Source organism: Macrobrachium nipponense, chromosome 23, assembly GCF_015104395.2.
Source record: "Macrobrachium nipponense isolate FS-2020 chromosome 23, ASM1510439v2, whole genome shotgun sequence".
Classification (NCBI taxonomy): domain Eukaryota; kingdom Metazoa; phylum Arthropoda; class Malacostraca; order Decapoda; family Palaemonidae; genus Macrobrachium; species Macrobrachium nipponense.
Window position 1 is genome coordinate 68,941,969 of NC_061090.1, and position 12,500 is coordinate 68,954,468.

General features: G+C 34.2%; 1 long non-coding RNA gene across 1 annotated transcript in view; it reads right to left on the bottom strand.

Moving 5' to 3' along the window:
* The window catches only part of LOC135196844 (uncharacterized), a 4,115-nt gene extending 1,271 nt beyond the window's left edge, over positions 1–2,844 (bottom strand). Inside the window, exon 1 of the long non-coding RNA XR_010310488.1 lies at positions 2,581–2,844. This is a non-coding gene — a long non-coding RNA (uncharacterized LOC135196844). The remainder of the gene's footprint in view (positions 1–2,580) is intronic.
* Between the last annotated feature and the right edge of the window lie 9,656 nt (positions 2,845–12,500).

Here is a 12,500-nt window from a genome sequence, read left to right on the forward strand (position 1 = left end):
ACTCATGATGATGAGAGTGATAGTAGCCAAGTTGTAATCTTTCCTCAAATCAGTCCCATAGAAGCAACTTAAGAGCTGTCCATTAAGATATGTAAATAGATCAAAGAGACGAGAGTTGTAGTGTACAATTTAATATTAATTTCACCTTATAGTCATATTTTAATATACAGCTATCTTGTTTTCCACTTAATAAATGCACAATTAAATACCACTTTCTCAGACAAAGACCATTACATAGAATGCTATCTAACTTGGAATCGTCTTTTCATAACAGCGATGTCACTAAAAGGTCTTTCTACCCTAATGGTGTTCTCTAACTATCTAAATATGGTTTCATAATTCCCCTGTTATCACCATGTGCATTTGGGAAGCCCATTATTCATTGAAAAAAAAAATTCCATACCAAGTCTAACATTGTAAATATTGTATTATTCAGCATAACTAAACATTCCTAAAAATTTAGATTTACCAATATCTTTACATGTAAATTATCCATTATTAAATTATTTCATATTTACTTTGTTGACTTTGCATGTTTTTATTCAAGATAGACTGCATTTATTGACAAAATAATTAATATCTCTTCCTTTTTATATAAAGTATTTATAATATAATGCGTTTATCTGAAGCTGACTATAAATATCCACAAAATAAAAGAAGTCTACATGTTCCAAAATATTAATGAGTGTTGTGACCAAGGTAATTGATACGTAAGGTGTCCTTGTTTCACTAAACAGGATACTTCCTGCAAAATAGCTGAACGAGAAATTAAAGAAGTGCTTGGCAATGTTTTTATTCTGGTAATAATATTGCTCATGGCACAGCATCTTGAAAAAAAAAATAACTTGTAATAGTTTATTACCAACATAGATAACTGAGTAATCCATAAAATTATTTACTCTGTATATTTTATTACAAACTTTCTTGAAAAGTGCAGATAAATTCACATGTAAACAGTATTACTTCGAGTTTCTGGAGTTGACACTTTTCTGTTAGGTTTTAATGGATGAAACTTAATATATGAAAAAACTAAGAACCAACTCGCAGTCTTGTCTCTTGTCTATGCTGATTTTTATAAAGAACAAAAAGCTAATTTTGTGTGAGTAGTAATAAGAATTTTAATTAATAAAGAATCTATTTTTTTTTATTCTCCTGATAGAGAACTGAAGTAAATAATAAATTGTCTATTCATCCTATAATGGAATAAGGAAACAAGGACATTTCTTAACTGACGTAAATATAGCAGATATTATTAGCTACTTCCAGAAGGATCTGCTTATTTTAAACTTTTGCATACAATAGGACGAAAAGTCTGATGATCACCAGATTAATTACTTACATACATACATTATGCATGTTTGCATGCATGCATGTATTTATGTACGCATGTATCATGTCCTGAAACCATATGTAATCATTTCAGCCATTTCAGTATTCAAGTTCCTGTGCCATTAATATATATTTGGCATGGCGATAACAGATTTGAAACCTTGTTTTAATTTCCGGAATTAGTCAAATGTAAAATTGAATGATACTTTTCATTCCAAAAATTCATGGAATGAAGTTATGCGTTCATGAATTGGTAGACTCCAAGTTAAAAATTATATATATTTTATCTGATGGGCAAATATTTCTATTTAATATTATAATTATCGTACGTGGACATAACTGGCACACACAAGTAAAAACTGTTGTATATTTGTCGGGGGAATCTGTCTTAAATGATTTCGAAAACCTATTTTTCATACTAATTCAATTGAAATTTAAGAATGACACATTCACGCATACTGCCCAGGGATCATACTTGGTTTTCACTTAAAGGTTTAAAATCAGCTGTCTTCCTGAAAACAACAGTAATCGCATACCAAGTACAGCGCTATCATCTTTTGGAACGACCTTCAAAATAGAGGCGCTCCGCAGACAAGCTTTCAAATTTCGCTGATTTTCCTTAAAAGAAACTCCGCCATCTTCCAGATCTGGAAGATATTCATGCATTTCAAACCACGTCAAATATCACGCATCTAATGTCTACAAAAAAAAAAAAAAAAAAAAAAAAAAAAAAAAAAAAAAGTGGTCAGATTGAAGCTAAGTAGCTCAATACCGCTTATGAAAGCGATATAATAACCTAAAGCAGGCCTTATTTATAATTGGGAAATGAGCATCTAACGCTTTACACAGAAAATAACAATGAAATTTTTAAAAAACGACGCTTTTGTCAAACTGCGTTCTAAATTATCAAACGGTTTCCGTTGTAGATGTCACGAAAATCATTGCCAAATCGACCAAATTTATGGTTAAATAATCAAAATAACCGATACATATAATTTTTTTTCAAGACAAAAATATTTATTCAAAATTCTAAAGCATTTATATTTTCTTCATGTAAGATGTCATTTTGAATTTCCGCCATTATGTTCACCCCTACCAAACGTACGAAACGAACCAGCTACCGTATTTTGTTTTCATCTCAATGAATGTCGTAAAATAATCACAAAATGGCATACAAACAGCACGCCGCATAGACTTACAAACAACGTCACGCTATATACACTTCAGATCAACTGGAAATAGATTTCATACCTCAACTTGGAGTAAATCCTGGTAAGAGCGAAATATTCCCTTCGTCGGACACTTGAAAATTCGTCCGGGCCTCAGCGGTAGGAAAATCGGGTGGTTAGGGCGGGCCGGGAAGGAAGGTGCTTTTGCTTTCCGAATGCCTTGACGTCATAGGCTTAGCGGAGGGTAGTTGCTACACGAGCGCAAACCAAGAGCATTATAATTGCTTTGTAGGGGACTGGTCGTTGCTTTCTCGATTATGCTTGCGTGGAATATTTCTCAGGCAGTTTCAAAGCGTGTACCTGAAAAAGGAAATATTCCAACGCAGAAATAAAATAACTGAAGAAATACATTCTTAGTGGGGTATGGCATCGAGGTCGCAATTTTTAAACGTTGGTTCTTTGTTTAAAACTGAATAATATCTCGGTGAATGACTTAAAAAAAAATGTTAAATTTCCATGCGTTATACTGATTGGGGAATATGAATATTATCGAAATCGGAAATACAAATATAATACTTGCTTGCAACATGTTCGTGTTGATAACAGGTGCAAACACCATTCAGCTCTCCTAGAGTTAAATATGAAATACTCGGCTTGTGATCTTGTCATTTCCTAAAACGAAAAGACAGTAAAGAAAATTAATCCCTTACAATTCAACTAGGCAATGGATGGGCATAAACCATTGTTTTGAAGTATCTGTGTGCGTGTGTGTGTGTCTGTGTTTGTGTGTGTGCTGTGTGTTTGTGTGTGTGTGTGGGTGTTTGTGTGTGGGTTTTAGGTCTGTTTACAGGAATTCGTATACAGCGCTCATTACTACAAATTCCCCTTCTAAATATTGTCAGGTTTTCTTTATTTTCAATAATCTGCATGCTTACATGTTGGCTCTCTCTCTCTCTCTCTCTCTCTCTCTCTCTCTCTCTCTCTCTCTCTCTCTCTCTCTCTCTCTCTCCTGTGCATACTTATCGCCCTCACACAGTCTCGTAGGCCTGTAGATACGAACATCATCGCATTCAGTTAACAGAAACTGAAGTAGCTAAATTTTAATTTTAGTAAATTTAACTAAAGATGCAAAGCCTTATATATAAAACTGAAAATCCTACTGTGTTTAATGTTAAACAAATGTTTATCGCCGAGAAAAAATAAAAGAAAATCCTTAAGTCAACGTGTGCAACAATTCCCCAACTGACAACCCCTCAATCCTAGATTTCAAGATGCCTATTTTTTTCATCTATTTTTTTTCTTTTTCTTCTTCAATAGGCCTCTACCATAGACAACGTCCACGGGTCAGCTACTTAAGTATTCAAATGTCGTCATGTTGTTGGTCTGTCCCTGATCCTGAGTTGAAGCGAGTGACTGAAGGAAGGCACAGCCGGGACTCATTCCTACTCAGGGCTCAAGGCAGAGAGGTCTTGCTCCTCCTCATCCTCTGACAGCGAACTTGTAAGTTTTGTGCACCAGTCTTCCAGTAACTTGTCTCCTCTTTCATTCTCGTTCCCTGCCTCCTCTGCGACGGTGCGGTCGTTTCGTCGTCCAAGTGCGCGGGGCAATCGGTTTGTTTCGAAAAGTTGTTCGTGTTTGTCAATTGTAGGCATTTTATTTCACTAGTTTTGGAAACGATTTTTGTTCTTGACTTGCATGTGAATTTCAATTTTAAATTAACTTCAGTTCTGCGAAGTGTAGTTTTCACTTCTGGTATATACTCAGCGGTTAGTGCGTCTAGATGTGTGATATATACTTGTGCGTTCCTATTCAACATAGATTTGATTCATTATTTACATTGTTGTAATATGGTTTATTTAATTGTCTCATTTAAAGTTACATTAACTGTCTCTGAGCTATCGGAAATGTTGAGTCACTTGAAATCTAAAGCCTTTTACATGCTTGCATTCAGCACAGGCACAGAGATTTTTATTATAATATACATAGAATTACTTGCGCAAATAATGGTGATTCAAAAGTTGAACGTGGTTACCAGTCAAGATGTTCGAATTCTGTTTGTAACATAAAACTCCACCACATGAGGTAGAACTTGTGTAAAAAAAATATGCCTCAGCTTACAGTATAATATATACATTAACAGTCTGTATATATATAAATATAACATATATATATATATATATATATATATATATATATGTGTGTGTGTGTGTGTGTATTTATATGTATATGTACATACTGTGTATGCATATTTTGTAGTGTAAGCTGAGGCATATTTTTCTCATATATATTCTACCTACTGTGGTGGAGTTGTATGTTATAAACAGAACTCCAACATCTTGACTGGCAATCACGTTCATCTTTTTAATTTACTATAATTTGCACAAATAATTATATATATATATATATATATATATATATATATATATATATATATATATATATATATATATATATATATATATATATATAATGTATGTGAATACATACAATACTTTATGTGCGTGTGCTTAAGGGAGTTAATTCAGATATAGAAACTCCTATGTGCCTTTTTAGAATTATAGGTAAAATCATTTCAATGATGAAGAAACAACATAATTTCAGTTTGGAAAGCGTAAAGCGTACCTTGTCTTGTCAAGTGTGGAAAAAGTAATTCCAGTCACATGTTAAGAGATGAGAGGATTGTATATTAGAAAGGTTAATCATTTGTACATTCACATGCACACTGACAAACGTGATAAAGAACTGAGCTGTGTTTCTTTGGGAAATTTCGATAATCACATTGAAAACAGTAGTCATAAAGGAATTACAGCAACATCAACGATTAACTATATTGCAGTTTCCTTATACTGACTAATTATTGTATGAGAATGATGAGTATAATTTAATCATTATTCATAAATATGGGTAATCCATGCAGAGCATTACCAAAGATGGTATTCGGCTTTTTCCTGAGACACTGCAAACTTCCAGGAAACTGTTGACTAAAAAACTGAGAAGCTTTCTTAATTGGTAAACAGCAAACAGTTTTGGAACTTATGTAAATAATTTTCTTGTAAATATACCGTGGCTTTGCCTAACTCAGGGGTAAACCTCTTGAGCTGAACAGGTGCACCACAAGGTAGACGAGAGTTACTGTATATATGATGGAATTTTGACCGTAAGAAATCGGCGATTCCTGATGCATCTTTCCTGCACGTTAACTTTTAGCAGTAGTTGCTTGTGATTACAGAAAATTTAGAAAGACGTATTGTTTTCCAGGAAATATTCAAGGGATATTACAAACGACGACATGAAACTAATTTCTTTTTAAAAATCTACATGATTTGATTTATTGCATGCAATACCTTTATTATTGACTCAATTATGTTAAATGTTTTGTGATACTATTAATTGCAGTAAGTAAGTTCTCGTCACAAATCTTTTAAAGATACATTATTAATCATCCTATGTCAGTATTTATTTATCAACTTATTTATTTATTATTTTGCAACTTAAAACCAAATATTTGGTTAGAAATTATGGGAGGATTAAATTCCAACAAAGTACATTGTGGTACTGTATTGTGCACCCTAGACACAACTGCTCAGTAACCTTCATAATAAAACATCTACAGTGCTCGAGGAATAATGTGCCCAAGGCAAAATTGATATAAAAAATTAATAAAAACAAAGAAATTTCTCAATTCCTCGCACAAAGGGCATTCCCACACCTCCTTCAGCCTACAGCACTCGCTCGATTCCACATTAGCTCGTCCTGCCTATGCCTCTGCTATCATCCTTCCTCCTTCAACCAAAACCTCAACCAATGACCCCCCATTCCCCCTTCCCAACCACCAAAGCCATCCCCCACCTCCCCACCCCGCCCCGCCCAAGACAGGGTTCAGAGTGTAGACTATTGGTCTTGACCAAAGCGCCAGACTCATCCTCCCCCGTTTTCTTTTCACTTCTTCGTCTTCTTCTTCTTCTACTCTTTTGTTCTGCTCGAAGCAGACTCATCTCGCAGACGCCAAAGTAGGCCTAAACTAAGGTTGCCCTGCCCTGTTTGGTTTCGTCCCAGGAAGAGGGCAACGATCATAACTCCGCTTTAACTTCATTTATTATTCGCTGCACAAATTCAACCTCCACAATGTCACCAGAAGGGCTGTGGAACTCTGATCTTCTATAAATAATAGACATTTCAGCCTTTAGCAGTTTTTAATGTTAAAACTTCGATCGGGAGTTTAATATACTTGATCTGGTATCCTATATAACCTATCTCTATTCGAACACAGAATCGACTAGTTTTAAATTGAAGGAATAATGGAGTGGCTTGGGCGTTGACACTGAAGCCAGATAAATATATATCATATATACTGAGTATGTGTTAGTGTGTGTGCGCGCGTGCGCAGACGAATGATGCCCATAGGAATAAAAACAAAGATTATCAAGCGAGAGTTGTACCACGTCAGTTAGGATTATAAGTATTTGTAATGTTAAAAAAAATTCATAGCCATTCTGACAAAAAGTGCTTCTTCACCTTGGCCTTACAACTAACTTACACACACACACACACACACACACTATATATATATATATATATATATATAATATATATATATATATATATATATATATATATATATATATATATATATATATATATATATAGATATAGATAAAGGTGATGCCACCTTTATTTATACATAGCATCACGTTTTATATACTCCGTGATAAAGTTATTCACACACACACACACATATATACACACACACGCACACACACACACACACACATATATATATATATATATATATATATATATATATATATATATATATATATATATATATATATACATATATATGATGTCATTTGTATAACTATGCACTTCAAACATTCTTACATTTATTCCCATAGAATGGGTTGTGATTTAGCAGACAGCACAAGTTTTGAGATGTTCCAAGAAATGGTCTCCGCTCTCCCCATGATTGCTGCCAGCACCATTGGGGTGCTGCTGGTACTCCTGGTGGTATACTTGCTTCTGAAGCTGAAGGAAATGAAAATGAACCTGGCTGTAAGTATTGGCTAGTCATTCCTGTTCTCTGTATTGTGTAAAGGCATGCACCAACCGGGAAGTGGGATTTATGGTGTAACTTAGATGCGAAAGTGTTCTTGCAATTGCTTGTGAACCGAGTGTGTTGTCTTGTTAAAGGATTCATGTACATAACTCATATTTGTTTTTAATTGTTGTTCTCATGTATAAGTAGAGAAGGGTTGATTAAGGTTTTGTTTATTCAAGTTTCAAGGGTGAAGCCTCTTCAGTGGCTACCTAGTTGTCTTATACTCAGCCTCTGGTTGAATTCAGTTTAGTCATTGTGAACTCGAAAATCCTTAGTAATCTTACTCGAAGGTACTAAAAACTTCTTTGATTTCTATACCTATTATATTCCAATGAACTCTAACCACAAGGTCAATATTTTCCTTTCAGCAAGTGGATAAAGCTCTCTTAGGTCATACCAGGTTAATATTTCCAACACATAACTACTCACAAAGGTATAGTCGAGGTTTCTTGCATAAAATTGACTGACAATAACTTGGTTTACATACTCTACTAAACATATCAATCAAGTTTGCTTGGTCCTAAATTATTGTTTTTCTTTTTCTTTTCAGAGCTACGAAGAAAGAAAAAACATGCTCCACAAGGTCCCATACAAACCCCACAACGCTTACCCAAGCTCAAAAGTAAACTTTCTGGGGAAGTAGAAGGACGGGCAGCAACAAATACTCAGGTGGCAGGATGTATCATAATGAAAGCATTTCAACTTCAGTGTTTGGGTTCAGTGTGGAAAAATATATTCAATCATCCCTGCCTCCTTATAGATTGCTGACCCGACCTTCGAGTAAACTTTTAGTTGTAATTATCAACTCACTTCAGGTCATTTCCTGATGTTGTAATGAAAATTAAAAGTTTAGTAATAAGACTTCCACCAGCCCTTTTTTTCCTTTGGGCTCTTTGTGAACTGAATTTTTGGCAAAAGCAGTTTACTGTTGATTGGCTTATGATCATGTACAAACAATTTCCTAGTCCCACATTATATGGTCTGTATACTTATGTCTACCATTTGATGTTCCAAACATTGCATTTCCTATTTGGTATCATTAATTGTACATTAACTTTGTTCACTTAGTTCCATTCGCGATCAGTTTTCATACAACAGCGTCACTGTTTTCACTTTTTTTTGTACAACCCTAAATACGCTTATCTGAAGTTCCTCATCATCAAAATACTTCACACTTCCAGTATAATGTTAGATACTTCAGTATATTTGTCTTTAATCTTCGATATTGGTTGCATTAAGATTGAGTTTTCAAAAAAAAAATTCTATATAAGAAAACATTTGTTTTACCTAGTCATGGACCTTTGGCCTTGACCAAGTAAATCGTCACTATCCAGTTTATTACTGGGTAGTGTAAAACAGTTCCTTGCAAATGAGCTAAACACAATTATCAGACAACAAATTTACTTAACTTTTTTGGTAACAATTTCCTGTCACTTATGATAGGAAGGATAAACCAATGAGTTATCAACCAAATTATAAAAATTGGACTAAACTTTTAATATTTTCCCACATTCTCATTTTCTCTTATGTAATTAGCTATCTTTAAAAACAACAACCTGAAAGTAATCATCAGCTGGTCTGTTATCGACTAAAATAAAAGGAAAATTACCAAAACCAGCCTACTGAAATTTTTGGAGCATTAATTTCATTATGTAATTGTTGCTGCTAACCAAAAGTTTTAAAGTTAAAATTTTGGAAGAATTAAGAGATATATCATTCTGTACCAATATTCCATTTTTTTTTTTTTTATTTTATAAAAGTAAATTTTTTTCTATCTAATGCTTTATGCATCTGTGTGGAGTATTGTCGGTTATTTGTAAACGGTGGCAAATTCTGTATCTTCTAAAAATTCCATGTTATTCAAAAATTCTGTAATCCTATTGTGCCCCATTCCAGGTGTAATATCATATACATAATATATAAATTTCATTTTGTTTTGGACACTCAAGTGAGACCTGTTACGGGTATAAACTGTTAAGCGGTTATTCTTTTTAAGTTTGGCAAGCTGCAAAATTTTACTCCAGCCAGTTTTGTTACTTGCTTCATGTCAGCTTCCAGAAGCAATCATCCAATATTTCATAATTGAATTGGTACTCACTACCTCTACCTCTGTAACTATCAAAATATTCACTTTGGTTACCTCTAAATGCTCTGTTTCAGCAAGTGAATCAATAGATAATTAGTAGCAGATAACCTTTCAGCGGGCATTAATTCGCATATGGTCAATTCACCTTATGTACTTCCATATGAAACATGAATTACAAAAAGTAATTTCTGTTAGCGACCATATGTCATCAAAATACTCTAGCATAAGAGGTATCCAATCACGCTGTGTACTCTGCCTTATACAAAATTCAGGTTCCTATAATAAATATAAAAATGTACAGCTTGTTTCAATTAAATCCAAATCCTTCACATCAGTCACTGTACATCTCCTTACATAAGGATGAATTCAGGCCTATTACTACGATACACCTTTATACATGATGATCATGTATGAAACAGCGATCGGATGGAATCCTTCATGTAAAAAAAAAAAAAAAGATAAAAAATAAATAAAAGTATATTGTATATTGCAGTACTACAAAAGACGTGAAATTAACATTCAATGTTAAGGATGATATTAGTTTCTATTTCCATACATGAAATTAAGTATAAATCGATCTTCATCTTTAAAATATTGACAATAGAATTTGCTGGAGAATATCTACAAAATGGGACTGTTTACAGGCTGTAAAAGTCCAACTTCCGAGAAAAACCATGGCTACAAAATCGACCTGTTTACAGGTTGTAAAAGTCCTACTTTCTGAAAAAACGATGGCTACAAAATCCACCAGTTTACAGGTTGTAAAAGTCTTACTTCTGAAAAAACCATGGCTACAAAATCGACCAGTTTACAGGTTATAAAAGTCCTACTTCCGGGAAAAAACATGTCTACAAAATCGACCTGTTTACAGGTTGTAAAAGTGTTTGTTGCTGATAAAACGATAATTAATTTACTCTAAATTTCTAGAAATTTAAGTTAGAAATACACTGCACTGAAAACAATATAAGCTACAACCCTTCTGATCGACACAATTTGGGATCTGAGAACACTTGAATCTTATCATCGCCCCCCTCCCCCCAAAATCTATTGGACTGGAATACAAAAATCTATGGTGAGGTCAATGAAAATAATGTTGAAACAATTGTTAAGAAAGTGCGGAAAGTGAGATGGAGGAAAGATAAAGAAAAAAGTTATATATACACACACACACACACACACACACACACACACACATATATATATATATATATATATATATATATATATATATATATATATATATATATATATATATATATATATCGCTGTGACACTAAGCAAATACAAGTCATGGTATGCCTCTCTTGGGATGAAAACTAAAGTACTACATGCAAACAAAAAAATCTGTTTTAGTAGTATTATTGCTTCTGGAATGAATTAAAGCATAAATGATAATGGTATTCTGTTACCAGTTAATAAAATTAGGTTGCCATTTGGGAAAATACATTAAAGTCATCGAAAGTGATTCATCAATAAACAATTCTGTATACATAAAATTTACAAATCTGCCCATATACGTACATAAGACGATATTAGACAGAGGTCCAAATGTTCACTGGAAATAAAGTGCTATTTTATTAGTGCGGTTTTGAATAAAAAAAACATCACCGTTTTTTACTTGGCTCACTTTAAAAACGGCCAGGTAGATATTCTGTTTTACACTAAGTATATAAAGATACATAGACCTTCATGCAGTAACAGAGAATGGAAGCATATTAAATTACCAGACGATATGGCAACATCGCAAGGAACCACCTCCATCCTTTCAATGCTGACTAACAACACGGCTGCCTTCTAATACTTTTTGGAGTGTCATGAAGATTCGTAACTCGGCGTCTTCCAGTATATTCGACATTGTTTTGTCCTTGGAAATTATACGAAGTATGTTTATTATCATTGTTCGCATGACAATGAAACTGAACACAAAAGGAAGAAACATCGAGAATCAGCCAGTGGAAGTGCGTGAGAATTCCATGTGTCTGGATTAGGACTGTCGCAGAGGTTGAAGAAAGGTTAAAGCAAGATGACACGACGGGTTGGTCGAGAGAGAGAGCGAGCGAGCGAGCGCGCGAAGACGCAAAAGAAAGGGCAACTATGGGAGAAGTGAAGATACAATAGAGATTGCAATGCTAGCGAATGCTTGTTTATAAGCGATTTTCTTTAATATTAATTAAAAATGACTTTGAATTCACAGGTTTCTTTCTGCATACCCTATTTGCTTCTGTTACTTCTTTCAAATGGACGCCATATTCTTTGGAAGTAAGGTTTCAAGTCGATGGTCCTTGTGATCTTTTTCATACGAATCGATTATCAATAATAATAATAATAATAATAATAATAATAACTAACCATCTCTACTGATTGGGCCAAGTTCAGAAACACACACACGGCATTTTATTCTCTTCTCTACATTTTATCTCATTAATATATCGCCTTTGGGCAAAGGTCCGCCCTAGCATAAGGCCTGCGGCCTGATCTAAACTAAGCTCCAACCAACCTGACGAATTATATATTGCATTTAAGACAGTGACGGGTGGGGTTGAGAAGTTATTAATTCGGCGAGGGATGGAACCATATAAAGCGAGAAAAGAGAGAGAGAGAGGCAAGCAACAGTGCGGTTAGGCTGTGAGATAGAAGTATAGCTATAGCTGCTCGACCTTTAGCCCTAATGTTCCGACTCTGAAATCTCTCTACGCATCACTACTTGTCTTTTCGGGTATCTGAGTCATAAAACACGAGAGCCTCTTAACTATCCTATACACAGTCACTTTTCTGGCTTGCGTTCTACAAAAGAGACTACTACTTCTTTCAGTCTGAT